This window comes from Brachyistius frenatus, unplaced genomic scaffold (genome assembly GCF_029030835.1).
Source record: "Brachyistius frenatus isolate BFR_SWC_R1_liver_20210118 unplaced genomic scaffold, ASM2903083v1 Contig_16, whole genome shotgun sequence".
Lineage (NCBI taxonomy): Eukaryota > Metazoa > Chordata > Actinopteri > Embiotocidae > Brachyistius > Brachyistius frenatus.
In genome coordinates, this window is record NW_027210615.1 from 12,332 (window position 1) to 38,891 (window position 26,560).

At 41.0% G+C, this 26,560-nt stretch overlaps 1 pseudogene; it reads right to left on the reverse strand.

Annotated features, from left to right (window-relative positions):
* Positions 1-1,832: 1,832 nt before the first annotated feature.
* Positions 1,833-25,563, reverse strand: LOC138618217 (pleckstrin homology domain-containing family G member 4B-like; annotated as a pseudogene).
* Between the last annotated feature and the right edge of the window lie 997 nt (positions 25,564-26,560).

Sequence of the window (26,560 nt, forward strand, 5' to 3'; positions counted from 1 at the left end):
AAAGTGCATACACACATGTCTCCCGGGGAAAATGTCGTCCTCTGGTGGAGTCGCGAGTGGGCGTGGCCAAATGGCTCGAGAGCGCCACCTAGAGATGCCCCGGCGGCCACATTTACCTAAATTCATGAAATCCGGTGGACATGTGTATCACACCTCGACGCACAAAAAAGTTATATTGCACCATTACGTCAACTCGACAGGAAGTCCACCATTTTGAATGTAGTCGCCATTTTGAGCGATTGTTAGACGTTGTTCTTTAACGAACTTGTCCTCGGGGTTTGGTCACACCGACTTGAATATATTTCTATGAACAGTTAACATGTTTGGGATTAAATCTTAAAAGAATTCGTTTTCGTCGATATGTGCGGCCATGTTGAGGGCCTCGCCATGAAACTCTAAGTTTCTTTAGCTCGTGTACATGGACCTACCTTCTCCAAACATCACAGGTATGATAATGGTCGAGCCCCAAAGACTCCTGTGTGGTAATATTCGCTCAGAGTCATAGCGCCCCCTGGTGGACACTGGAAATGACACTTTTCATACTTTCACGTTCTCCGTCGAGCTGGTTGATCACATGACCGTAAAGTCGGGTCACAATAACCTGAACATGTAGTTGATGATATGTTGAGACTTTCGTTCGACTTTGTCAATGGGCGTCGCCGTGACGCTGCGGCAAAGTTGGAGGTCTCGCCGTAACACAGGAAGTTGATGTTTAAGGTCAAAGGCTGCTTGAAACCTCACGAAACGTGTGACATACATCCGGCGTGGTGAGACCACACATCTGATGTGTTTTGCGAGTGGGCGTGGCCAAACGGCTCAAAGGAGCATGAAACCCTCTGGACTGAAGTGGTCTATCCCAGATACAGATGCTGGTCCTGTGTGTTGGCTTCTGATTTTTATGACGGTAATAAATAAAATATTCTCTTCTTTGATCCCTGCATATCAATAATTGTACAAAATGTATTTTAAATGTATCCCTTGACCACATACATCACTCTGTGTTGATGTAGAAACACACAGACTCATGACTGAATGTAACTGAAGAGCCTGTTTTTAACAGTTAAATAACAGTATAGTTTATAAACATGGAACATGTATTGAGTGACAGTTTATCAAACATATAAAAAAAACCAGACGAGGCAACACCAAATATTTGTTTTACTCAGACGATCCGTCCATCTGCAGGGCGACAGGAGATTCTGCAACAATATTCAAAGCCCAATTTATTCTTATTGCAGGGGCCATTGCTAACAATGATGATTATCATCATCACTTTCTTTATATCTTCACAAATCAGAATTAAAAACAGCATTAAACAAAAGACAAACATTTTAATTCACAATGAAAACAAATAAAACGGTTGATTAATGAATGAATTGGCTTAAAATATTCAAAACAATAACAATAAATCCAGCAGCAAGAAATATATAAATAGAAACAAAAACACGAGAGCTGACAAGCTAAAAAAAAATAAACCTAAAAGTTTTGTTTATCCAAAATGGATGAACAAAATTTGTGAAACATAGAAAATATAAAAACTTCATATGAATGAGAACATAAGATGCGTACCTTCAGCTGGGGATCCAGGGTTAAACTTCTGTTGATTTTCTGATTATAATTTCATCACCCTGCAATGCAAGATACCAAATATTATCTGAAACTTCAATGAAATAGTTTAAAAAAAAAAACAACCTATATCCTAAATTATTGGTTGATAATGTTGATTCGGTCTGTTGGGAAATTGCAGTGTGATACTGGAAAATATGTTTTTCTAGAAACGTAATGTATAATTGAGGTTACATCAATGGTAAACTTACATTGTGCATTTTAAATTAATAGCTAAAGTGCGGGGGCAGTGAGCCACGGCCAGACGAGGAAGACGAATGGCTGATGGTGGTGGAGGCGGTGCTGCCGGAGCCAATGGACTGTGGTCAGGGATAATCTAAACCCCTGTGTGAACAACATGCCACAGGGACTGACTACACACATACATAGATGTCATCAGTGAGAAAATAATAGGCCGGGTCAGTGAGCACTGAGGGCTGTTGCAGTTATTTCACAAACACATTTTAGTTTTGTTAAATTTAGCCACTTTGTTAGCTGGATTTTGTTTAGATAACAAAAACAACAAAATCTAGTTGCATTAATAGCTGCAGCAAATTCAATGGCAATCAAGCCAATGTTCAGCCACGACAAACGGTGGTGTACAGCCAACCACTCATCCTACTTTAACATCCCTAGAGCCACACTGCAACGTCATTTACAAACTAGTAATTCAATTAACTAGTAAAGTAAAAACTCATTATTTATCAGAGAAAATTCAAAAGTTGGTCAAAAGAAAATCTGAAGGACACTCAGTCATGTTTTTTTTTTAAATAAGTGGTTTAAATCATTTGGTTAAACTTGTCTTTGATGTTGTTATTCTGCCCTGATTAAGCCTGTTACAAAGCTGTATCAAGCCATGCTAATGGCTTAAACTATTCATTTGAAAAACATGAAATGTTATTTTTTTACTGACAAAATATATATGCCACAAAGAAGGAAAATAATACTGTAAGAAAACCCTGAATGCTCATGTGAGGTCCTGGTTTACTGGGACACACACTAGTATCTGTGGATTTGATGTGTTATGAACAGGTTTCCCACTCAAAGTCAAATGTCAAATTCCCTGACTTTTACTCATTAAAAGTTGAATTTCCATCAACAATAATGAATGGTAAAACAGTCCACATTTGGTTTGATCACAAAAAAAAAAAGAATCCAGCTACATTGTTTTACCAGCAGCCATTTGCAACCTTTACTTACTCATTCACAGGTATTATCAGTACAAAATGTAATTTTTTTTAAACTTCTTAAACAATTAACTGATCAAAATTCTTCCTCTTAAATGGGAACATAATGAATGAATTTCCTGGTACTGTACCCGCCTGCACTGCAGGTGTGGCTCCAAAGGGCTCTCTCCAATATTTTCAACAGTATTTTCACAAACTTTACATCTGGCTTTTCTGTCTTAACATCCAAACTTTGAAGTCTTCTGCCAAAGCTCTTGAAATTTACATTTTCCTGGCATGTTTGCCTTCATCAGTAGCTACAAGAAAAAAACCTTTGAGTGACTGTTGATAAGCAGAAAGGGGATAAAAGCACTGAGGAAACAAGCTACATTACAACTGTATATTATATAGACAAATACTTCATGGAAATGAGAAATGAAATTGAAATCTGCAACAAACATAATTCCATGATATTCCATGACTTGGCTCAAAAAATGATCGAATCTGCAGACTTTCCATGCCTGAAATAGACTTTATGTAACCCCCTGATATTCCACAAATTACGTGAACAGTGGAAACCCTGCATAAATGACATGGGACTGAATTTAGTTTTAAGTTAAAGTGTTGTGTGTTCAGCTGCTTACTTCTCCCAGGCAGGACTCAGCTGATGGCTCGGTCAAAAATTGCAGCATGAGTTGGTTGAATATCCATGAAAGGTTTGCAGCCCATTCCCATGAACACCCTCTCCTGCATCCGCAGCTCTGCAACATAAAGTATATTCACAATATGTTTTTAAACCTGTAAAGCTATCTGTAAACTGTTCTCCATGTAAGTGCTAAATAAAAACAGTATGTTGTTGTTACTACCTCTACTGTGAGCGGCCTGATCCCACAGTATGCTCTCCAGGTCAGTGATCCAGGCTTTCTTCACCTCCACGCTGGAGGCCCTGAGGGTGTAGGTGTCCTCACTTTTCCTCCTGCGGAACCAGATCTCAAAACACAGTAGTTATGGGTCATCCATATGTCGCTGGTCTGGGAGAGAAAACACAAAGAGAGACACAGAAATGACACCGACAGATATGGTCATATGTGGTTTGGTGGCAGATCAAAATATTTGGTGCTGTGAGGTGTGACTACAACCTTTTAAACAGAATATACTAAATACATTCAAGCTAAATAAGGGTGATTATTAAGACTCCGGCAGCCTTTGTATAAAGAAGCACGAGCGCAGACCTTGAATGACTGCTTGTAGACGGAAACATCATTTCCAACAGCTGTTCTCTTGGTCTTGCCGAAGAGAATCAGATCCTCAAAGAGGAAGATGCGGCGGACACGTTTCTTCTTCTTAAAAAAAACTGTGAATTCGTCCTGGCGGACCAGCTGGCCCTGCTCTTTTAAATTCACCTGACAGGGAAGACGGACATAGCACAGGCGGTTAATGTTATTTACCTACTGTGATTCAGGTATGTGTTATCTGTCATTTCAATATCTTACATCACAGTCCTGGATGGCGTCCATGGTAAGCAAATCGTTGCCGTGACGCATCTGAAATCGAGTCAAGTTTGCAGCAGCCTGGATCTCAACCCTCTCTCTCTCCCGCTCACTGCTCGTCAGATCAGGCACATAAGCAGCCGGGCCACACACTTTGTGCGCACACGCCCGAGGTGAACAGCGTATCCTGGATCACATCCTTTGGCCTGTATGAGCCGGCCAAAGCCAACATGTCCTGCAGTAGGAGGCTGTACTTGCTGATCCTCTGGATAGGCCTCAGCAGGTAGGAGGAGAGGTCCATCAGGTCGCCCAGCTCCTGCTGCTTCCTCTGTGAGGGAAAACAAAGTGGGGCTGTAAAGATGAAAAGGAAAAGTGTGGCACTCCCAGTCGGAGGACTGTGATGACTACTGCAGCTATTAGAGCGGAACACGTATCCAGTCCAACAAACAGATTCATTGAAGATGGTTCAAAGGGGAAATATTGGGACCTGGTAAAACTTATTGAACCTCAAAGACAAGTGAAGAAAGAAAAGTGTGAACTCTCAAGTTCCTGCTCAACACAGAGTAAATTACCGAGTGTCTATTATGGAAGTATGAATGAGTCAACAAGGTTCTCCACACAGACTTTGTCTGGAAAATCTCGCTCAGTACACTCCATGGTGTCATATATTGTACCTCCCTTGTACAGCAGTGTCAGTGCAGGCAGGTACAAAATGTAAACTGTGGGGATGTGAAACAGTTTGAAAAAAAAAAAGGCGTTACTCATGTCGGGTTCAGAATACATTCAAGTAATGAATAGCAGATCAAGAGGAGACACGATTCTCAGAAAATATGCACAGATGAGATGGTTGTTCTTTTCTTGCGTTGTAGAATTTACTTTCAGGGAGGTGCTTTGATGACGAGAACTGATTGTAATTTCATCTTAAAATTACTGTATTTTTGACACTATGACAAAATTAGAATCTGTAATGAATATTAAACTTTTGCAGTGTCATCACAAAATGAGAAAACATCAGGTTTGGTCAGGTTTACAGTGTAATTAATAATTTTCAGTTGAGAGAAAGACGAGACAAATTATAAACTGATCTTAAAAGATGTCATGGCGTCGGTGCAGGATCAGGGCGTCTGACTGAGGTTTGTTCTTGCTGTACAAAGCGTACAGGCCAAAACTCTCACTCTGCAGAAAGAGCCACACATTAAAACACAAGGAACAATATGTAATCTTGAAAAGAGTTGAAAATATTATATACAAAAAAAAAACGATGTACTGCAGGACAAGTATATTGATTGCAGTCATACAGTTATTCCTCACATGTCTGAGAAAGCAGCGGGCCACCATGGCAGGCTCCCACTGGCAGGCCTCCAGCTCTGGCAGAAAGTAGTGGCTGTGGAAGTCGTAAAGCTTCTCCAGGTTGCCGAAGATGACCCCTCGCTTCCCCCTGAGGTCCTGGGGGATGTCGTGTCTGTCCATCAGGGGGAGGTAGTGGGTCAGGATGTAGCCCAGAGAGCTGACATACTCCCTCTCTGTGAAGACCAGCTCCTCCATGACAAGCTGCAACCTCCTGGTGACACAAACAAAACAAAGAGGTTAACTTCAAACACACGCCTACAGAGTGATACTCAGCATACATCCTGTGTTATATTTGATTTTTAATCATTTATGTAGATCTGAAGAATATTTTCATATAACTTGGGACAGTTTTTGACAAAATAAAAACATTCTTCCCATCCGTTGTTCATAAATACACCTGGTCTGATATTTACTCATCTTATGCATCGTTATCATTCATTTTCTTTCAAATTTCAGCAGATAAGAAAGAGATACACTGATTTTACTCTTTCTGCATGCATTGTCGTAAGAAACAAGCCAAGCATGGACAGATTAGAACAGGCCCCTGGGGTAAGGAAAATAAAAAGCTCTCTATTCTACAGTATGACATAACTCTTCTGCCCCTCATGAGTTTACTTGAGGCTTTCTCTAATATCGTTTGCTGTCTCCAAGATATCCCTACTTTTGACTGATCCCATCAACCTCCTGGTGAGATATATAGATGACATTGGTGGCAGGCCTGAGGGTCTGTTCTCGTAAGCTTGTACGCTAATTTAAATAAATAAAACAGAGGCAAAGGGAAGAGACAATACCTGTAGTTCTTCATTGTCAGCTTAGAGACAGAAAAGAATGCACGAGATCTCATTAAATCTCAGAGGATTAGTGAAAATGAGAGGAATATCATCGAGTATTACTTTTATCACCACATACAGTAAACTTACAGGGCATTGCTGGCACTCTCCTGTGGACTCGCCAAACGAAACGCCCCCTCATACCTCCTGCTGGGCAGGCTGGAGTGTTTGCAGCATAGAGGCTCACTACCCCCTGCAGGCCCTCGGTCGCTCATACAGGAGTTCTCTGAGCAGAAGCTCCCGTGGCGGGAGATCTGAAACTTCTGAGCCTCCTGGAGGACGTGACATGATGGCTGACCGTGATGGGAGCAAGATGACGGGGATCGAACCCGCTGGTCAGGTGGGGTGGATGATCCGGCCGCTGACGCTCCAGTTGTGCACGAGTCCTGGCTCGCTGACCTCGCTCTAATACCTCGTCCCCATGGAAACCACTGACAGCCGACAGTGTGGGACTGAGACAGAGCGGCGGCATCTCTCTCACTCCTCGCTCTGCTCATCTGCCTTCTCCTTGTTTCTCTTTCTGTTCTCCTTGATGACCTGTTATTCAAGTGAAGAGCCAAATGTTTCCAAAGAACCAAATATATCAGTCTAAAATAAAATGATGCACTGGACATTTTCAATACGACAAGATTTCCATCTGATGAAGTTTATATTTCCTCTTGTGGTTGTAAAAAAGAAGTTTTTACACGCTGCCTGACACGATGGTTAAAACTTTTTATTTTCTCATAAGAGATAAATAATATTGTCAGGAGAGTGAAAATCGACCAGTCAGATTTGTTTCTTGTCAACTCAAGCTGAAGTAATGACTGAATATTGTTAGGGGAATAGTACCTACAATATGTTACAGGGCCTGGATCGATCTGTAAGAATATATGATTAAGGGGACTATAACTAATATTAAGAAATGCAAAAATAAAATTGCAAAATCACCAAATATCAGATCATCTTCAAAAGTCTGAGTACTACTTTCTAATAGCAATGTCTAAGAACTGAAAATTTAACCACTGAGGTTAAATACTAATTAAGTGGGATGAACAGATCAAAAAAGAAGTTGTATTACCTGTGCGGTGACTGTGGAGCAGCCTTTGACCCCTGACTAGTTCCAGCCTCGCTGTAATCCTCAGGTTTGACGATGATGTTACAGCAGGCTACAGTTGTTGAATTAGGGCTGCTGCTGCTGCCTTGAAGGGGCCTTCTTTTACCTAAATCCACCACTCCAGACACGATTCTCTCCCACTGCGGGTGCCGAGGTCCAGGGGTTGATTGTACCACCAAACTCTGGCTCCCAGGAGATGCTGTCTGGCCGTTAGTGATTTAACGCTATGAGAGTGCCAGGTTTTCCCTTCATGTCTTTTGGGTAAAACAAAAATAAACATAAAAAAGTAGCACTTCTCAATATGACATACATTAACATATTTGGTGTCAATGTAACGTATATGCACACTACAAATGAATCTGTGTTAAAAGTGACTTCTTTTTTTTTACTCTGTAATAAAGTTTATAATAACATATTTGATAAGAAATAGCTTTGTGTAAAGTGTAAAAATCCAGTTAATAAATACGACAGGGTACGAATATTTGCAAAGCCGCCCAGTTATATTAGTACGTGATTGTTTGATACATGAACTTAAACAGAAAACAGCAATAGAGAAAACAAATGACACAAACCAGTGTTTAAGTGAGTTTTGTGTCCCAAATGAGGGCAAATATTCCTGTGGGTAAGAGTAATAACTGCACACTGAATACTCAAATTCTTACACAAACCTGCTCACAAAAATCACACACGTTGACCATGATCTGGAGTTCTCTGCCACATGCCTCTGCCCTACACAGGAAATCCTCCAGGCCTGACTTGAAGGTGCAGACAAGAGCCCAGAAGGCCTCTGTCTCCGGGTAGGAGAGTCCGCTCTGCTGAAGCCGCTCCGCCTCCAACACTAACGACATGGCGTGGTGCCTGCGGTCCTGGAGGAGGAGGAAGGACAGAGATTCAGACAGCTGGGTAGACTCACAAACAGGAATACAGACAGCTTGATAGCCTCAAGCAAACTTCGACTCACATTAGCTTCAATTAGGAAACCAGTGAAGCTGTTGAGGATTTGCTCCATACGGTCTCCAGAGTCCTCAACTGATTCAGCTTCCAGCAGGTGGCGCGCTCCCTCTACATTAAACCACTGCTTAATCTGCACAGAGGGTAGATGAATTTGTGTTTTTGAGTATTGTGTTTGCTAATACTCTTAAGAATATGGCATATGTGCTCAGATTTATTTATTTTAAATTCCTTTAATGTGACTTATTTTGGTTCCTGTTTTATATAAAGTCTCTTCTATAAATATACAGAATCACAAAGAAACCTGCAAAAGAAATATCGTACAAACACCAATATTTCTTCACATTACTGTATGTACTGTAACACTTAATGTTCTTCAATCTCTCTAATCTCAAATCTCTTCATAAGACATAAATATAATAAATTATTATCATTGGCTCATCATTGGCCTTTAATGACCTCAAGAACATAGTGCTTGAACCCATTTTATATTGAAAATACGTTTTAAAAGTAAGGCAGCACTGATCTGAAAATCAGTTGGCAGATCATCAGTGTACCTGTGTGAAGTGTCCCTCCATCTCTTTGAACTGCAGTTGGTACTCCAGGTGTTCCAGTGACATGTTGGACCTCTGCACGAGGACATGAGCCTGCTCCTCCACGTGGTTGTACAGGCTGGTCACTGAGTCCACTGCATCGCTATAAGAAGGAAAAAGATTTATCGACAGCCTATGAAATAAAACTGATAAAACTAATACATGTAAGTATAAATATTTCTATGTACTCTGGTACTTCCTGGATGATTAAATCCCAGTGTGATTTAACTGGTAAAATGCAAGTTACATGGAGAAATAACCATGTAGGTCATTATTTACTCCAACTGGAATAAAATATGTGGATTACTTAATTATGAAGCACCACCTGCACCTCATCTGGTTTCTTTTACATCTGTTTTAACAACTTCCATACAAAGCCACATGTTATGTTGTGGCAGAAAATAAATATTGAAATATGCCCTTCTAACTTTTATTACTTGCTCAAAGTAGACACTGGATCAAGTGGTGTTACAGCAAACCCTAAATCAGCCTATAGGCCAACAACTGGGACTTTCTGTACATGTAAATGTCTAAATATAGCTTGTGAGAGAAGGAAGTTTTGCATTTACCTGAGGTCCTCACAGTGGGGGTATTTGAGGTCACTCTCCTTTCTCAGCCTGGCCAGGACGGCCCCGCCCTGCCTCTGCAGGCTGACCAATTGGCTATCCTCCAGAACATCCTTCATCAGAGTCCTCTGGTCCATCATGCACTGCTGCACAGTCTGTTAGACAAAAAATATTTAAGTTCAGCAAATGGTCCAGTAACTCCATCATATATAATATTTTGTAAAACGAATTCTAGCTTCAATTTTGTGAAAAGGATCATGAAAGTCTGTCTCTTGTTTTCCATGTTCCTCCGCTGATATGTTTGATAGTTACAGAATTCTTATGATAACATGTCATACATACTGTATTGTCAATAAAGACAGCGCTACATAACCCAGATAAACTCAGCTTTTAAAGCCCAAATAGCAACATGAGAAGTGATGAGTCAAAGATACCTGTACAGTGTCTGTCCTCTGGGGCTCCTCTAACTTATTGATGGCTCTCATTAGCAGGCTGGATGCCTCAAGAAGATCATACACGAATGGGAAGAGTTTCTACAGAATAAAAGATGTGGACATGTTTCAATCATGAGCAGTGAAGAAATAATTGGTGCACCAACTGATGACAGAGAAGAGGCCCAGACATTAATGTACTACTATGACTGTCTCACCTGGTGCTGCTCCATCCAGTCACAGTGGCTGTGAGGCAGAGTCCCATCCAGGCAGGAGCTCAGCTGACACACCTCCACCAGCTTCAGCAAGGCTTTCATCGATGTAATCACATCAGTCTGCCTCAAGGAGACAAGTATTACATTAACAGGAAGATCCTGAAGTCATTACTTACTACATAACACTCCTAGTGAATACACTGCTTCTACTAGACAGATCATTGTTTATTTTTTTCTGTCATTACTTTGAATTCTACCTTTGTTATTGTCAAGTTATGCAATCAGTGAATGAAAATAAATGGAAACTTTAAAAGGTATAAAAAGTAACTTTAAAACTAATATTTTGGCAACAAGCACAGTTGGGCCAACAATGTAATATTTTTTCTGGTATTTGTTTTCAATGAGTGGTACCAAAGGGTAAACAGTAGACTGTTTTGAGTCATTAGGTTTGATAATGAGTTAATTTTTAAGACTATAAAATGGTAAAATGTCTGATGGTAAATGCAACAATAAACATGATATTTGATGAAAGTTGAGTGGCATGATGAAACAGCTGCAACTGTTAATCAAGACAAAATGGACCCGCTAGTGGCTCCTAAAGGTGATGGTCAGGTGATGTTGAGATATTTTACTGGATATATACAAAATGTTATCGGCTGGTGGTGCTACATGAAAAGCAAATTTCACAGCAATCCATCCAACATTTGCAATGACAATTCAGTCAGAGAGTAATTAGTTACCATGCAGGTCAATACAAAGATAAATGTGGTCTCAAGATATTTTAGTCTGCACCAAAGTGATGAACCAACCGAGCCGGCCAACAGACCACCAGGTGTTTGGTATAGGTAAGAACACACTTTGATTGAAGAGTTTAATGAGGCTTACAGACTACTCAGAACCAACAAAGTAACAGGAAGTGTCTTTAATAAGAGTTAAAAAGCTGACCTGTATCCCTGGACACCTTTCTGGGCGGTGGCTGCTCACTTTGTCCACCAGCAGGACCAAACTGTTCACTGCCTGTGGGCACCGCTCCTGCAACAGTTTAACATCTTACTGAGACACATCATACTCCTTGATTTTGAGTTACACCCTCTTATTGATCATGACAAATAAATGTTGTCACATTAAAGATAACTATAGAATAAACCAGAGGACATCTGGATATTCTGTTTTTGCACAAGAGCTTGTACATAATTGAGGACTTGACATTTCACTCAGAATTCATTGTCTGTGAACAGCAGCTCTCTAGCCAGCCACTAACACACAAACAGTATTTAACTCTGACCTGCTGTAGTCAGCTGTAATGCAGAAGTTTGTGTGTGTCTTACCTGAAGAATCATCAAAGCCTTATAGAGATGCGGTTGAGGATTAGTCTTCCGAGCATCGAAAATTAGTGTCATCCCAGATTCTCTGATTTCTTTCCTAGACACAGTCAAAAACATTAAAATTTGTGCATAAGAGAAACGGAAAAACTGCAATCCAACCTGTCTGTAATCATAAACTTTGTTAGTTTTTGGTTGACTAATGTTTTCCTCCTCCATACCTGGTGATAGAGTGGAAGTAGAGCAGCATCTGGAAGAGCTCCTGACTTGTTATAGGTGATCGCCATCCCTGGTGGTCTCCATAGAGCTCCACTATTGCCCTGCCTGTCCTGTCTCTGCTGCCTGAGGGGTTAAAGAGAGGAGAGATCAGGGAACATCTAAAATCCTGTTCTCTGTTCATGAGGATTTACACCGTCCACCTGAGCCATTTCCAAAAGTCTCAAAGAGAAAAAAGTTTCAGTTTATGGTGGGACCCAATGACAAATCTTCTGCACCTGACAAAGACAAGCTGCTGTGTACAAACTGATACCAACACGTAAAAGAAAACCATGAAGGATTATTAAATAAAATGAAGAGCAAACAGCAAAGGTATGGAGAGGGTCAGAGCTGTCATTTAAAGAATAAAGCAAATGTTTTTTTTTTAAGGCCTTTAAATAGCTACTATCATTGCTATGAATAAAAAAAAGCTGTGAAGAATTCTCTTGCAGACTGATATACTGTTTGACATTAGATAACAGTGTATACATACTGTAGATACTTATTTTTCTTTTTATGTGTCCTTTAATGCGAAGAACTTTGTTGCCAAACTATTCACATGGATTATAATGAGTGGTTTCTGATTGTACTGTATCAAACTGAATTACCTGTGAGAGATGCCACTCCCAGATAGATGGGATGGGCTGTGGGGTCTGGGGATCCCAGTGGGAGGTGGTCGGGTCTAGGACGAGCAGAGGCAGGCTGGCAGAGCTTCCGAGTCTCTGCTGCTGGCGGTGGATCTGTCTGTGACGGGTTCTCCGTTTGATGGGAAGTTCTTCTAGTTATGGAAGTACTGACAGACTGAGCACCATCTGTAGATTTTTTTTTTTTTCATTTTGTTATAATGGAGCTGACAGTAAACCGCAAATGAAACAAACATCAACTCTTAGTATAAAACTCTGATTACAACATGTGATAACTCTGTACCTGGAATGACCATCTTCCTCCTGTTGATCTTGGGTGAAACCAGTCCAAAGGCAGTGCTATTTTTACATTTAACCACATGAAGCTGGGGAATCTCTGCGCAGGACTCAGTATTTTCTCTTCTCCTGACACTTTGACCTTCAACAATAACCAGTTGGCACTTCTCCGAGGTGTCCACCACCGCTGTGGAGAGGGATGAACATCTTCCATCTGATACCCGTTCTTGTCTGTTTTGCAGTGCTGTAACAGAAAAGTTTAGACACATCCCTGTAGAACTGGTTCTGCTTTCACAAGACTTGAGGGTCATGTGCATCCCGGAAATCTCTCTTGAACTGAATGGCAATCCATAGTGTCTGGTGGTGCCATCTGACTGTTTGGGACCGTTTGAGTTTGACAGAGCTTTAGTAGATTTCGTCCTCATTTCTGCTGCTGAATTTGTTCTGTTCACATTCTGTAAATTGCCATAGGCTTTGGCAGATTGTGCATCCTGTGGTTCCCTAGATGGCACAGTGGTCCTTTCAGTTGTCTGTTCCGGTAGTCCACCAAATTCTACAGCCTTGTAATCCATACAGGGGGCAGTGTTTGTGTCTCCTGGTTTCCAATATGGAACAATGTTCTTCTCTCCTGACTCCTTACAAATAGCTCCACTGACAGTGGAAGGAGGCTGGTTTTGCGTCTCAGGATCATTCCACATTCCTTGAACATCGCACCATGGATCCCCTGTTTCAGTCTCTGGTGGTCCCCGTCTGTCATCACACTGTGAGAAGTCACCATCCTCATCCACCACAGCTAACATATTCCCCCTCTCCTTCTCCTGTCCGAAGGTGACAGGGTTTTGTATAGCAGCCTGGTAGGAGTCCCTGTAGCGACATCTCAGTTCTTGAGCTCTGGTAACCTTTCCGCCCTGACGCCTTTTCATGCACGGGGTGCAGGGGTTCTCTGAGAAGCGGGCAGAGTTGCCACACTGAAAGGGTTCAGGGGAGTCTGAGTGAGGGTGATGTGGTTGGGAATGGTGCAGAGTGGATGGAGGCCCTGTTTCTGCAGACATGTTGGGCCTTTGTGATGTAGTAGCTACAGATCTAGACTGACTTTGTGTTTGTTGTTTTGCAGGTAACTGCCCATGTGCTTGTGACTGTGCACGAGGTGGCACCTGTGTGTCTGGCTGTCTTTGTCTTTGCCTGTGTGACTCCATTTGTGTTTGTCTCTGTGGATATCGTTGCATATGTGCTTCAACAGGTGTGTGCAGTGGGATTTGTATTTCTGATTTCTGCTGTTCTTCTTGAAGTGTCTGAGCTCTGCCAAAAAGCATAGTGGCCTGCAGCATATCAATATAGTCCCCTTCTGCAACTACGTGGGCTGCTGGCCCACTTCTTATTGTATTTTGTAGGTTTGTATCTTTCTGTTGATCTTCCTCTGTATTTTCAGACACAAGCTTATTCTCACTTTTGTTTGTGATTATATCACCATTTGCAGGGGTGCATTTATCTGAAACCGTGCTTGTTTTTGTGGCTGTATTAGATTTTGTCCCAGTGAAGCGGCTGTCCCACGTATTAGGGGACAACCAGCCAATAGGCTTGGGCTCTGTCTCAGTGTCTATAGCTTTCACAAACCTAGATGAAGAAGCAGCGCTAGTATCCACTAGACAAAGTGACACAGCAATGCCGTGCTTCGCAGGACATATTCTGGTCTCCACAGAGAAGGCAGAAGGGTGTGAAGAAGAGGTTAAAATTGAATTTTTAATGGTTACAGGAAACTGTTTTGGAGCAGAATCCTCTGAAGGAAAAAGAGGAAATGATTTTTTAGATGAAGAATTGTCAGGATAAATAGGAAGAGGTGGAGGAAGAGGAAGCGGACTAGGTAAAGCGGGCTGTGAAGGAGAAGCAGAGGCCATACTACTCCCAGCACCGTGTGTCAAGTCCACAAAATCAGGCACAGCCACCCGTTCCCATGGTAACCTCACCACACCTTCCTCAGTGGCGAGCAGGCATTGGCTGAGAGGAGTTCCATGTCGGCCCTGGTTGATGTCATCTAACCAGTCGGGGCTGAATATACAAGGATAAGAAGTTTCAGGGATCGGAGTCTCCTCGATTACTTCTGGTCTAAACTCCTCCTCTTCCAGGAGGCTACAGACCACAATGCGAGCTGATTGGTCACAGAACGGTGCCACCTGGAGATAAAAATCACCTGGCTGAAGTAGCAAGGGGTTGATGGGAGCAAGGTGGATGACAACTTGGTCATGTAAACACAGAGGCCAGCCCTCACAGAGGAAAAGTACATCAGTGTACTGAGCCTAAAGGGGAACATAGACAAATCATGGTTACAATAGAAGTACTCTACATTTTTGTCCAGAGTACTAAATGTAGAAAACATATGACTCTTAATAAATCTCTAACAAAATCATCATGACATTGTAGTGTATGAGACAATGCCTTACACATGCAGCCTCCTGCACAGTGTCTAAGATGTGCTTGGCTGGGACCAGGAAGTCCAGGAAGCAACGCAGGGAGTCTCCCTGATAACGACTGTCAATGATGTGGAAGAGCTGGCTGAGAAGAGTGGGTGCTGTGGCCTCAAAGGGCGGGTACAGCCCCGACAGCAGGTTCTGGATCGAGCCCTCCAGTGAATCAAGGTTCTGCAGACGCAAGAGAGAAAGCAGAGAAGAAAAGCTGTGGTCATCAGTTTCAAGGTGGAGACATACAGACAGAACGAGGACAACAACTGAGTCCGAATGAATACAATCAGTAGGCTATCAATTGCAAGTGATTTACAAGATATCTGCATTATGATCAAATTTGTGACTATCTTTAAAATGATTCTGACATAGTCAAGGCTGTTGTCCTCCCACATATTCACAATATATTCATGTTGAGGTACTCAGAACTATAAAATGATGCTCTAGACAAGGCACTGCAGCCACACAACATTTCAATCAAAAATATATTATTTACTATTATTTAATATTACTATTATAACTTAAGTACTGTAGTTTGACTTTTCAGGTAAACATTGAGGATGAATCAATTGTTTTTGTTATCATTTAATCTGCAGATAATTGTTGTTATTAACTGATCAATCAACAAAATGTGAGAAAATAGTAAAAACTAAAATTTGAAAGAGCTCAAGCTGATGTTTTTAAATTGTTTGTTTTGTCTGACCAATTGTCCACAACCCAAAGATATTTATTACAATTATACAAAACATAGAAAAGCATGAAATTCTTACATTTAAGATGCTGGAACAAATGATGTTTAGTATCCTTGTTTGATAAATCGTTAATCATTATTAAAATTGAAGATTCATTTTCTAATTATAAACTAATTCATTCATCAGGTAACGTCCTATGAAACTGTGACTTTAAGTTAACATCAAAAGTAAATAAAACATTTACTTAAATATCGTGTAATGTACAGCAATACTGAACAATTCAGGAGGAAGACGACGGCTCCACAACCGCTGAGAGTTCTGGGAGAGGATGTGGACATGGTTGAGGAGTACAAGTACCTGGGTGTGTCCATCGACAACAGACTGAACTGGAAGACCAACATCAACGCTGTCTACAAGAAAGGGATGAGTTGACTCTTTTTCTTGAGGAAACTTCGATCCTTCAATGTGTGCAGCAAGATGTTGGAGATGTTCTACCAGTCTGTTGTGGCCAGTGCATTGTACTTCGCTGTGGTCTGCTGGGGGAGCAGCATTGGAGCCGGTGACACCAACAGACTTAACAAACTGGTTAAGAAGGCCGGCTCCATCATCGGCTGCAAACTGGACAGCCTGGAAAAGGTGGTGGAGAGGAGGACGCTGAACAAACTATTATCCATATTGGATAATCCTGACCACCCTCTCCACCACCTGCTGCAGGGACAGCGGAGCACTTTCTCCAAAAGATTCCTCCAGCTCTGCCGTCACAAGGACAGATACGGGAGATCATTCCTGCCGACCGCAATTAGACTGTACAATAACTCACCTCTGGCAAAATCCATCACAGTACAATAACACTGTTGTCTGTGTTTCTTGGTTGTTTGTATATAATATATATAGATATATACTGTACTGTATATACTGTGCATTTTATATTTTATATTTATATTTTTTACTGCTATTTTATTGCTTTTCTATTGTTCTATTATTATCTTATTGCTTCTGTATGCTGCTGTAGCGAAAAAAAATTCCCCTTGGGGATTAATAAAGTAACTACCTAACCTAACCTAACCTAACCTAACCTAACCTAACCTAACCTAACCTAACCTAACCTAACCTAACCTAACCTAACCAATAGGACACCTGGAGTCAGGTTGCAACTGACTGGTGTCTTAGAGTAAATTACACAGGCTTTGTCCTCAACCTCATGACCTGCTGAGAGAATAGCTACACAAACACTCTGGGCTCATCTTCAAATTTACTGGCAGCCAGCCTGACAACAAACATCCAAGTAAACACAGGTCCCAAAGCTATCTAGCGTCCTGGTTTATGGTTTCACATTCCCTTTGACCTGAGTTAGTGGCCCGCTACTCACTTTTAGGTCCTGCTTTATTTAGCCCAGCAAAGGCCACAGCATCAGACCTCGGGGGTTAATGTATACACATGCATGGCTGAGGCTCTGCGGGAAGATATATGGCTTCAGGAAGGGGGATGTGTGAATGTCAAGCCTCTTTCCCGAGGTATGTGTGAGGGTGTCATTTAGTGTGCAATATTTACTGTACAAAACAGACATAAGGCGTTAATTAATTAACTTTGCAAGTGCTATACGTTAGGTTAGATTTCTGAAAATGTTTCACAATAAAAGAAATGAAGGGTTTCTGACTACTGAAACACTACAAGAGTTTTTAATTTGAAATGGATATGGAAAGTGTTGAGTTTGTGTTAATGCATTATTGAATAACTTTAATAGAGTAAACGGGAGCGGATCGAAAGGAGGCTTTGACTGTGGCATCATGAATCAATCAATGCACTTTAAATGTCAATATAACAACTTTAAGTATTCCATTTGTTTTTATTGGCTCTCTTGCAATACATACACTTTAGAGATGGTTGAATTACAGTGTAGTATTTTTAAATGACAGACATGAGAATTATATCTAATTCTTTGCCTAAAAGCGAATAAGTATTTCCCAAAATGTCACACAATTCTTTTAATTTAGATTTAAAAATGAAGAGCCAGGAGAGCAGGACAAAATTGTCTGTCACTGTAATTATACAAACCAGTATCACGCCAAAGCGTCTGGTTCACCTGTCAGTCCACTACAGAATACCGTGTCACTCATGTTTTGTCTCGCCTTGGCATGAAAGTAAGGTGCCTTAGGTTTAGGCACCAAAAACTATAGTTAGGTTCAGGAAAAGATGATTGTTTATAACATAATGTACGTCACGAAAGTCAGTTAATGTAGGTTACATAGGTTTAATGTGTAATATGTTATGTAAGCAACTTTCTTACTTCACTTTAAAGAAATCCACGTTGACTTCTACTTTCTCACGGACTCGAACATCGGTCTTCTGTATGAAAGTCCTGTGTTTGTTCCATCCAATCCCCTCAACCACTTCACTATGAGGACTTTACCACTCAGTCACATGACAACCTTAACAGGCTGGTCAAACATGCGCGTACATTTCACGCCTAACAGAGGCAAAATGTGACAATGACAGGATATCCTCTTATGGAGTGACAGGTGTATTCCACGCTTTGGCGTAATGCCAGGCTAAATTATAAAGTAACATTTACAACTCAGTCCACATGCTCCAGTCACATTCGTATATTCTCACTTGTCATGTTTGGATAAACCATCCTACACAACTCAAGGTTTACCAAGCTGTAGAGATAAAGAAAGGCAGACATGGATAGAGAGATGGAAGCAGAGAAGAGTGAGTCAGAGTAAATTAATTATATCCCCTCCAACCAACACTGGCTCTCTGCCTCTCCTGCTCTGCTATCTGTTCTGCATCTCCTTCTCCGTGCCTTTGAGAGGAAAGTGCAGCACTGTCGGTCTCTGAAAGGCTTCAACACTTGCAGATCTGCACTGCTTAAAGCGTGACTTTCTTAGTTATTTCTGCATTATGTCCTTATAGGTATGTTGTTTCTTATGTAAACAACATACCATGCAAATGCATGCTTATTTTTTTTACCACTCATCCACCCTCTCCATCTCCTTACTGTATCATCCAGCCTAAAAACACTGGACTCTCTGCCAGTCCACAGCCCCTAAAGCTCCAGAAGCAAAACTGACTCAGAGCTTTTTGGTCAGCTCTGCCACACCCCGCTGGGACAAAACACAACAATGATCATCATGATAACACGGAGGAAAAGGGGAAGGAGCGTAATTATGGACACAGTGGTGGTGGCTGTCGAATGAGAGTAGGATGAAGAAGGTTGCAGGCTCAGAAGCACATTACGTAGTGTAAGCAAATTCAGTCCCCAGCTCATAAATTTTAAGCACCTGCTTCATCAACTCTTAATGTCAGAGAAAAAAATTGTTGTTGTCTGTCTGTGAAGGAGTGTGACTTTTGTAAATTTTTGGCAAAGAGCAGCTTGCAAATTGCAGAAATTTAAATGAATGTGACCTTTACAAGAAACCAGTGATGTTGGGTTGTGCCCCCTGGCAGCAGTGAAACATGCAAAGACCAGAAAGCTTTTAGAGTGCCCACACAAGGAAACTGACATTCATCTATTCACACTGCTGTGAGAAGCAGGTCACATCACCAGTAACTGTATATCCATTAAAAAAGATACTACACATTCCAATGCTTTCTTAAAAGTGTGTTTTTTAATGAATGTTAGTCCATGGCCAGTATGTGGCTCATGAGTGGGCTGTGTTGACCTGACTCTCGCATACTGCTGCTGCAGATTCACACAGCTCTATATAAATACCCAGATCTTTCTCACTCAGCCACTGAAATAAATGACGATGCTGACATTACTGTGGATAAGATGTCCCAGGGCTGGAGCAAAGGACAGTTTGAATATCTCTGTCCAGTATCATTATGAAACAGAAATAGTCCTTGAACATTCCTGGTGTCAAGCAAGTTCCTGCCTGGACAAGAAGCAAATATTTAACAATGAAAAATGAAAAGCATGCATAGTGACCTAATACATTCTTGTGGCAATGGATTGAGTGACATGACTTTATTTTTTGTTTGCTTTTGGGGCATTTTGCCTTTTTCATTTGATGGTATCTGAGACAGGAAATGTAGAGAGTGGGAGAGGGGATGACATGCAGTAAAGGTCCCTGGCCGCATTTGAACTGAGGACGTTGTGATTATATGGTGCCCCTCTCTAGCCCCTGAACTAGGCCCCGAGTCTGACCCTTATGTGCCTAAATATGAAAACCCTTTCATTCATTCGTTTGTTTCAGTTCTGGTAATAAATGTGGACAAACTATTACTTAAAAAGAATAAAAACATCCAGATACTTAATCTTAAATTCAGGACGAGGACTTTAAGAAATAGATATAGAAAATATACTGTCAACATATTCAAAGTATTTAAAAAATTGCAGAGTTTACAGGTGCTAACTTTAATAGCAAATCTATTCTGGTCTTTACTTTACTACTTATTATTCATTTAACTACTGTACCTCTCTAATGAAGCCTCTGCTCAAATATTCAGTTTCTGCAATATTATGTAAACAAGACGCCCGAGAAATATGTGAAATTCATCTGCCCTGATTTGGCCAAACTTCAAAGTCTTTACACACACTGAAGCAGCCTCTAAATAAGCATGAAAAGAATCAATTTCCTGTGTTTACGTCTGCGGTTTTACATCTGAGCTGATTCCCTACACAGAGCACAGATTCCCAACTGGGTTACACAAACTATTCAAAATGGTTTTCCTGCTGCCCACATAAAGAGGAGCTCGTGGATTTATGTCAGTTATCTCACAGGAAGGAGCTCTTTCATCCCAGCTCATTACAGCGCTCTTTATAACAATCTGGACTTTTCAGGAAATTTTAACAACCATTCTGGTTTTAGACTGAAGTGTTGATATATACTGTTGAAGGGATTTAAAAAGAGGCTATATTACTACAGATGAATGTGTACATATGTTTACTATATCTTCTATATATATCTTCTAACTCTACCTGAAAATAAAACAACCTGAACATGTGTATGTTTTCCTGCTCTGTCTAGTTTACTTCAGTAATACAGCTTCACACTAAAGGCAATGTCAATCAGAACAAGTAACCTGTGTCTCCAGTCGTGGCAAATGCACCATTTTTGTTTACAACATTGCAGATAGATGTAATAGTCATATATTCATGAATGACATCTTCCATCATGTCAGCAGTGAACAAAAAGTCTTTTAAGCAGCACTTCTTTCACACCTAAAGTATCTGCGAGAAGTGAAGATGAAATAAACTGACAGGTCTCTTTTCACTTCCTACAGCACAGTCAATCATGCCTCCAACAACTAAATTAATTCCTGTGCACCTCAAACAGAGCATTCATTCATTCTGTAGTACCAATGATTTAAGTCTTTTTAGATTCTAGACTTTTGGGCTACTTCAAATAATGAATGTGTCTGTGAATATCTGTGTAGCGTCCCGCTGTAAAGCCTCAGCAGAGGAAAAAGCTGAGAAAGCAGGGAAGCTCATTAATGTGACTTTTTAACCACCCGGAACATTCTTAAAAGATGCTGAATAATTTTTAGGTGCTGCGTCAGCGAGGAGTTAAGTTTGGGAGGATGGAGGATACATTTTCAGTGAGATTCTTATCGACTCCAAAGACACTATGCTGTATCTGACAACATTGAGGAGTTCACAAAATTCAAGCTACTCTTATTATTTTGACCAGAAAGCTTCACAGTAGCTTTACAAACAAAGACTTCATTGCACATGGTTTCCACCCCACCATTCTCAATTTTAGAATCCTCAAACTTACATGTTAGATATAAAACAGTTGTAGTCATTGCTATGTACCATGCAGAGAGTGCTTCTTTCCAAACCACAGCTTGATACTTTTGCAGTGAACTGTTCTACTATTTCCTCCAGAACAGACAGAACCAAAAAACTCTGATTAGCTCTTTATTAGTGCATCATGACCATTCAACCCCTCCATTATTCCATTCAGCATGTAGCCATTTAACAAGAGGGAGAAGGTTTTGAGCAAGAGATTGACGATATAATCAAAGTACTGTCTATATTATAAAGTCGTCTGTAAAACTATTTTGGGAATTAAGTGCAAAACAAAACTAACCAAACTATATGAAAACTAAATACAGGAATTATTTTGTTAGTTAGAAGCTTTGCTGTTTACTCATTGTTAATTCACTGTTTCACATCCTGTTTGTTTTGCACTTTACAGGATTTTCACACTCCATGTAAAACCTCAAAAACAAACCAAAAAAACATCCTAAGAGAGAGATGTTTTGAATCTGGGCTCTTCTTCTCAGCAGGAAGGAATCCCTCACTAACATCTGTGTCACGGCACTGTGTGAGAAACTGTGTTTGTGTGTGTGTGTGTGTGTGTGTGTGTGTGTGTGTGTGTGTGTGTGTGTGTGTGTGTGTGCGTGCGTGCGTGCGTGCGTGCGTGCGTGCGTGCGTGCATGCGTGCGTGCATGCGTGCGTGCGTGTTCAGTCTGCTGCTCTGAAGAGTCATTCACTAAAAATGACAAATTTCTGGATGACAACATCTCTCAGACACATGTGAACCGACCAGGGAACACTTGCAGAGCCAGAAAATCTAAACTATTTTGTAATTTTGAGGAAAATCCAATTGTGCAGTAAATGGATTACCTCAAACGCAGAAGTGACAAACCCCATAACAATTGAGAGAGCACAGCACGGCCTCACACCAGACCTGGTACAAAATGTGCAGTGAATAATAGCCGCCTTGTCAAAACAGTTTCCTATAAAAGTTGAGATTCTTTAATAGTGAAGAAGCAACATGTCAAAACTATTCAGCACATTGTTCCTTCAGTTGTTAACAACATCCTTAAAGCTGTGAAATGTGTTCACCCACCCTTCAGAATTCAATTTAATTATCATTATCATCATTATCTTTACCATATCTTTTATGTTTAAGGACCTGTTTTTAATTGTTATCATTAAATTATCTTGTATCTTTTCCTTCACTTTGGCTTTAGCAAATGCTCAAATTTGACATTACAAATAAGCCTAAATCTGACAAGCATACCGGTGCTAATTACAATTTTATGTATTATTCTTTTGTTTCGTTTTTTGGGGGGATGTTTACTGTCTGTCAGCTGCTTTCCTGGATTGCTTTTGTGTGACCCAAATATCAAACTAAGGACTTGAGCTGAAAATACACATATTTTGGCTGCACAAAAAAACCCATATCTTTTTAGAGTGTTCCTTGCATTAATAATTTACCCTTCTATGCTATTAACAGCTTTGAAATCTGCAGTGGGAGAACAGATCACTTAGAGAAAAGGTACCAAATTCCATCTTTTGTCAGAACGGCTTTGCTATTTTGAAGTAAATGGATGTACCTGGAAGACACAGCAATGTACCTTTTAGCCTAAAAGCTGCACCTTCAGACTAAAAGGTACAAAGAGGGACACTTTTTTTCTCTCTCTCTCTTCTTGTGTTTTGTTCCTGAGGGTCTCTCTACCTCAACACACCCAATGAAACCTGAGCACAGGCACAAACCAGATTACACTGTGAAGAACTACTGTACATGACCACTGAGGCACCGAGATGGCCAGACATTATATTTAGTAGCTTCAAAGGGATCAGCAAATCGGAGCTCGAGGCAGGCAAACACTAATCATGACGGCCTTGATCAGCAGGACAGTTTGAAGGTGGCTGTAAAGTAGCAGTCAGGAGGCAGTGAGGCCTGTATTTAAGTCATTAAAAACACGTCAGGGAATTATGAATGAGTTGAGACTTTAAGCACATCTTTAAAGTTACCCCGAGTGAGTTGACGTGCCCATGCAGTGTGCGCACGAGGCGTGTTATTATATCAAAGTGTGGCTTAGCTTTCACTGACACGCTCATCTCATCTGTAATTAGCCCACAGCTGTGCTTAATGTAACTCACACCAGCAGATTTCATAACAAACACCCAGAAATGATCACTTGGATACAGAAAAACAGGTGAAAACACAGAGGAAGCACGCTAATCAGACTCAACATGATGTCAAATCTTGTAAATGTGCCACATTGAAGCTTAAAATTATGCAGACACATACAAATCAGATATATCTGATTCGGGCTTTATCAGATTTTTCTGTGCAGTATTCATGTAATGTGCAGCTCTGCAAACATATTGGCTGAAAAAGACAAATAGAAAACCTTTGATGCTTTGAATCGGAAGGCACAGAAATGTTCAGTGACCATTTGTCCAGACCCGTCAGAGTTCAAACAGCTGCCTCAGAGTCATATCAGCTCAGTCAACATATCAACTCAAACTTACTGTCAGCTATTGATAAAGTATTTAAGTCTCATCAGAAAGGTTTCTGTCGTGTGAATGTGAGGTGATGATTTGTAGTTTTGCAAACAGAGTTGTTGCACCGACTCTTGTGCGTTTTCCATTAAATCACCTGGATGAGACAAGACGTCTTTCTGCCCAGAGAAAAAAAATGCTCTGTGTTACCTGGTCAACACAGGAACAAATAGCCAAACATTGAGGTCACTCCCAAAACAGGAATAGTCCGGTTAATGGACTTTGGTTTCAACGACATGGCAAATGTGCAGGAAAGAGGGTGAGAAAAAATCACAGTGATATAGACACACACGTACATTGACACGCACAGAGTCCTGCCAAATTAAACCTACAGGAGAGCTGGGCGGGCTTTTTAAAATTCAGCTACGTACATAACGTCCGCGCAGTAAGTCAGTGCCAAACAAAATCCACTATATGTACAAGCGGGGCACACCCTCTGCAGCCCCGGTAGGTGTAACATCACAGAAAATACATTCATTCAGGAAACTCCTCATTACGATTTGCAGGCTGAGACTCTCCCACCAGACAAAATACAACTGTTTCACTCAAAACTTAAATCCAGTTTTTAAACAGCACCAACTTCCACCATCACCTCCCTGATGCTAAATGTTTCCTCCTGGTTCTCACATGACTCACATCTCACATGCCAGTAATGGGGTGATCCAGGAAGGAGGCAGATACAGTGGCTGGTTTGTGAAATCTGCCTTAATGCTCGGTAACCTGAGACCTTCACCTTGAGTCAAAACACTCTGGCAGAGCAGCGGGCAGTATGAGCTATGGGAGCTATGCTGTACGCTGTACACAGTCAGAGTACACGAGTGCTACAACATAAAGGGCTGCTTGTCAGGACATAATAAATACATGACTCTATCGTACTATTTAAAAAGGAGACAGTGCTGCAACTGTCATGTCTGCTACATGAAGGAAAAACTGCATGTGTGTCATCTTCTGCTCTTTGATCGCACAGAGAAGATTATTACAGGAAATGTTATATATTATGAGCTGAATAGCTACAGGATATCCATCAAGTTATGTAAGAACCTCATATCAGTAAATAAAATAGAGTTATAAGACTGATGTGAACATAGTCCAGAGAAGATGCCTTTCAAAAGTCAGTCCTGCAATGCCACTTCATAACGCCACGATTCAAAGTTTAAATATGATTCAAGGTTCACAGCGAATAACTACTGAAATAAAAACTAAACAGACAAAATGCTGTTAACTCTGGACAAAGAGCACGATGAATGTAAACACATATTAAAGTGAAAAGAGCAGACTGTCACATTACCATCTTCCTTTCTGCGTGCTGTCTTTCCCATTCATCACAGTAGCGGCGTTTTCTGAAATAATCCAACAGGAGTGATAATCATCTACAAAGCTGCTGTTCAGTGGCAGCTGGACCAAAATGAAATCCATTCTGCCACCCAGACACTCGTTCACAGCCGAGAGACTGAGGACAACCTTCAGCCAGCTGGATGAGCATTTGTCAAGTCTTCAGTTGGTCCACACTGAGTCTCTGATTTGTCCTGGTTATCTCTCTCTCTTTCACTGTGCTCTTTCTGCTGTCTGTCTGTTACTCTGTCTCTCTGTGTTTGTTCTTTCCCCTTTCGCAGCACCTCGGGTGCTGGCCGCGTGATTTGTTTGTCTGAGGGAGAGAGTGTGACCAAACATGAGGAGAGGTGAAAGAGGGAGGAGAGGGAGAGACAGAAACAAGAAATCCACGCAGTAACTCCACGTACAGGCAAGTGCAAATTCTAACGGTCTTTCTCTGTGGCATCTTATTACACTTACACACACACACACACACACACACACACACACACACACACACACACACACACACACACACACACACACACACACACACACACACAGTCATAATTAACTTATAATGCCAACGAGAAACATGATCCTTGATACCAGCTGAGACCGAATGACATCAATTCAGAACGTGCGCCTTTGTATCACTCATATTGTGGTCATATTTGTACAGTAAATCTGGTCAAGCAGTTACATTATAGAAACTCAATGGAAGACTAAAAGCTGTCCCCATCAAGGGAAAACACTACAATTTTGTGTTTATATCTTTTGGGTTTGGTTGTTTTGGTTTTTGGTTAAGAGGAGGGTTGAGTTTAGGCACATAGTGCTTATTGTTAAGATCAGGCCGTGGAAACTCATCTAAGTCTGTGTAATGGTCCTGTAACAAAATGGACAAAATTGTGTTGACACACTACTGACACCAAAAACACGTGTTTGTGGTTCTTAGTTAAAAACACAAACAACTAAACCAAACAGCATTAATGCTGGTTTATGGAACATTACTCCCAATTATTTTACCATCTTCATTATTAGGGCCGGAGCACCGATGGTGTGA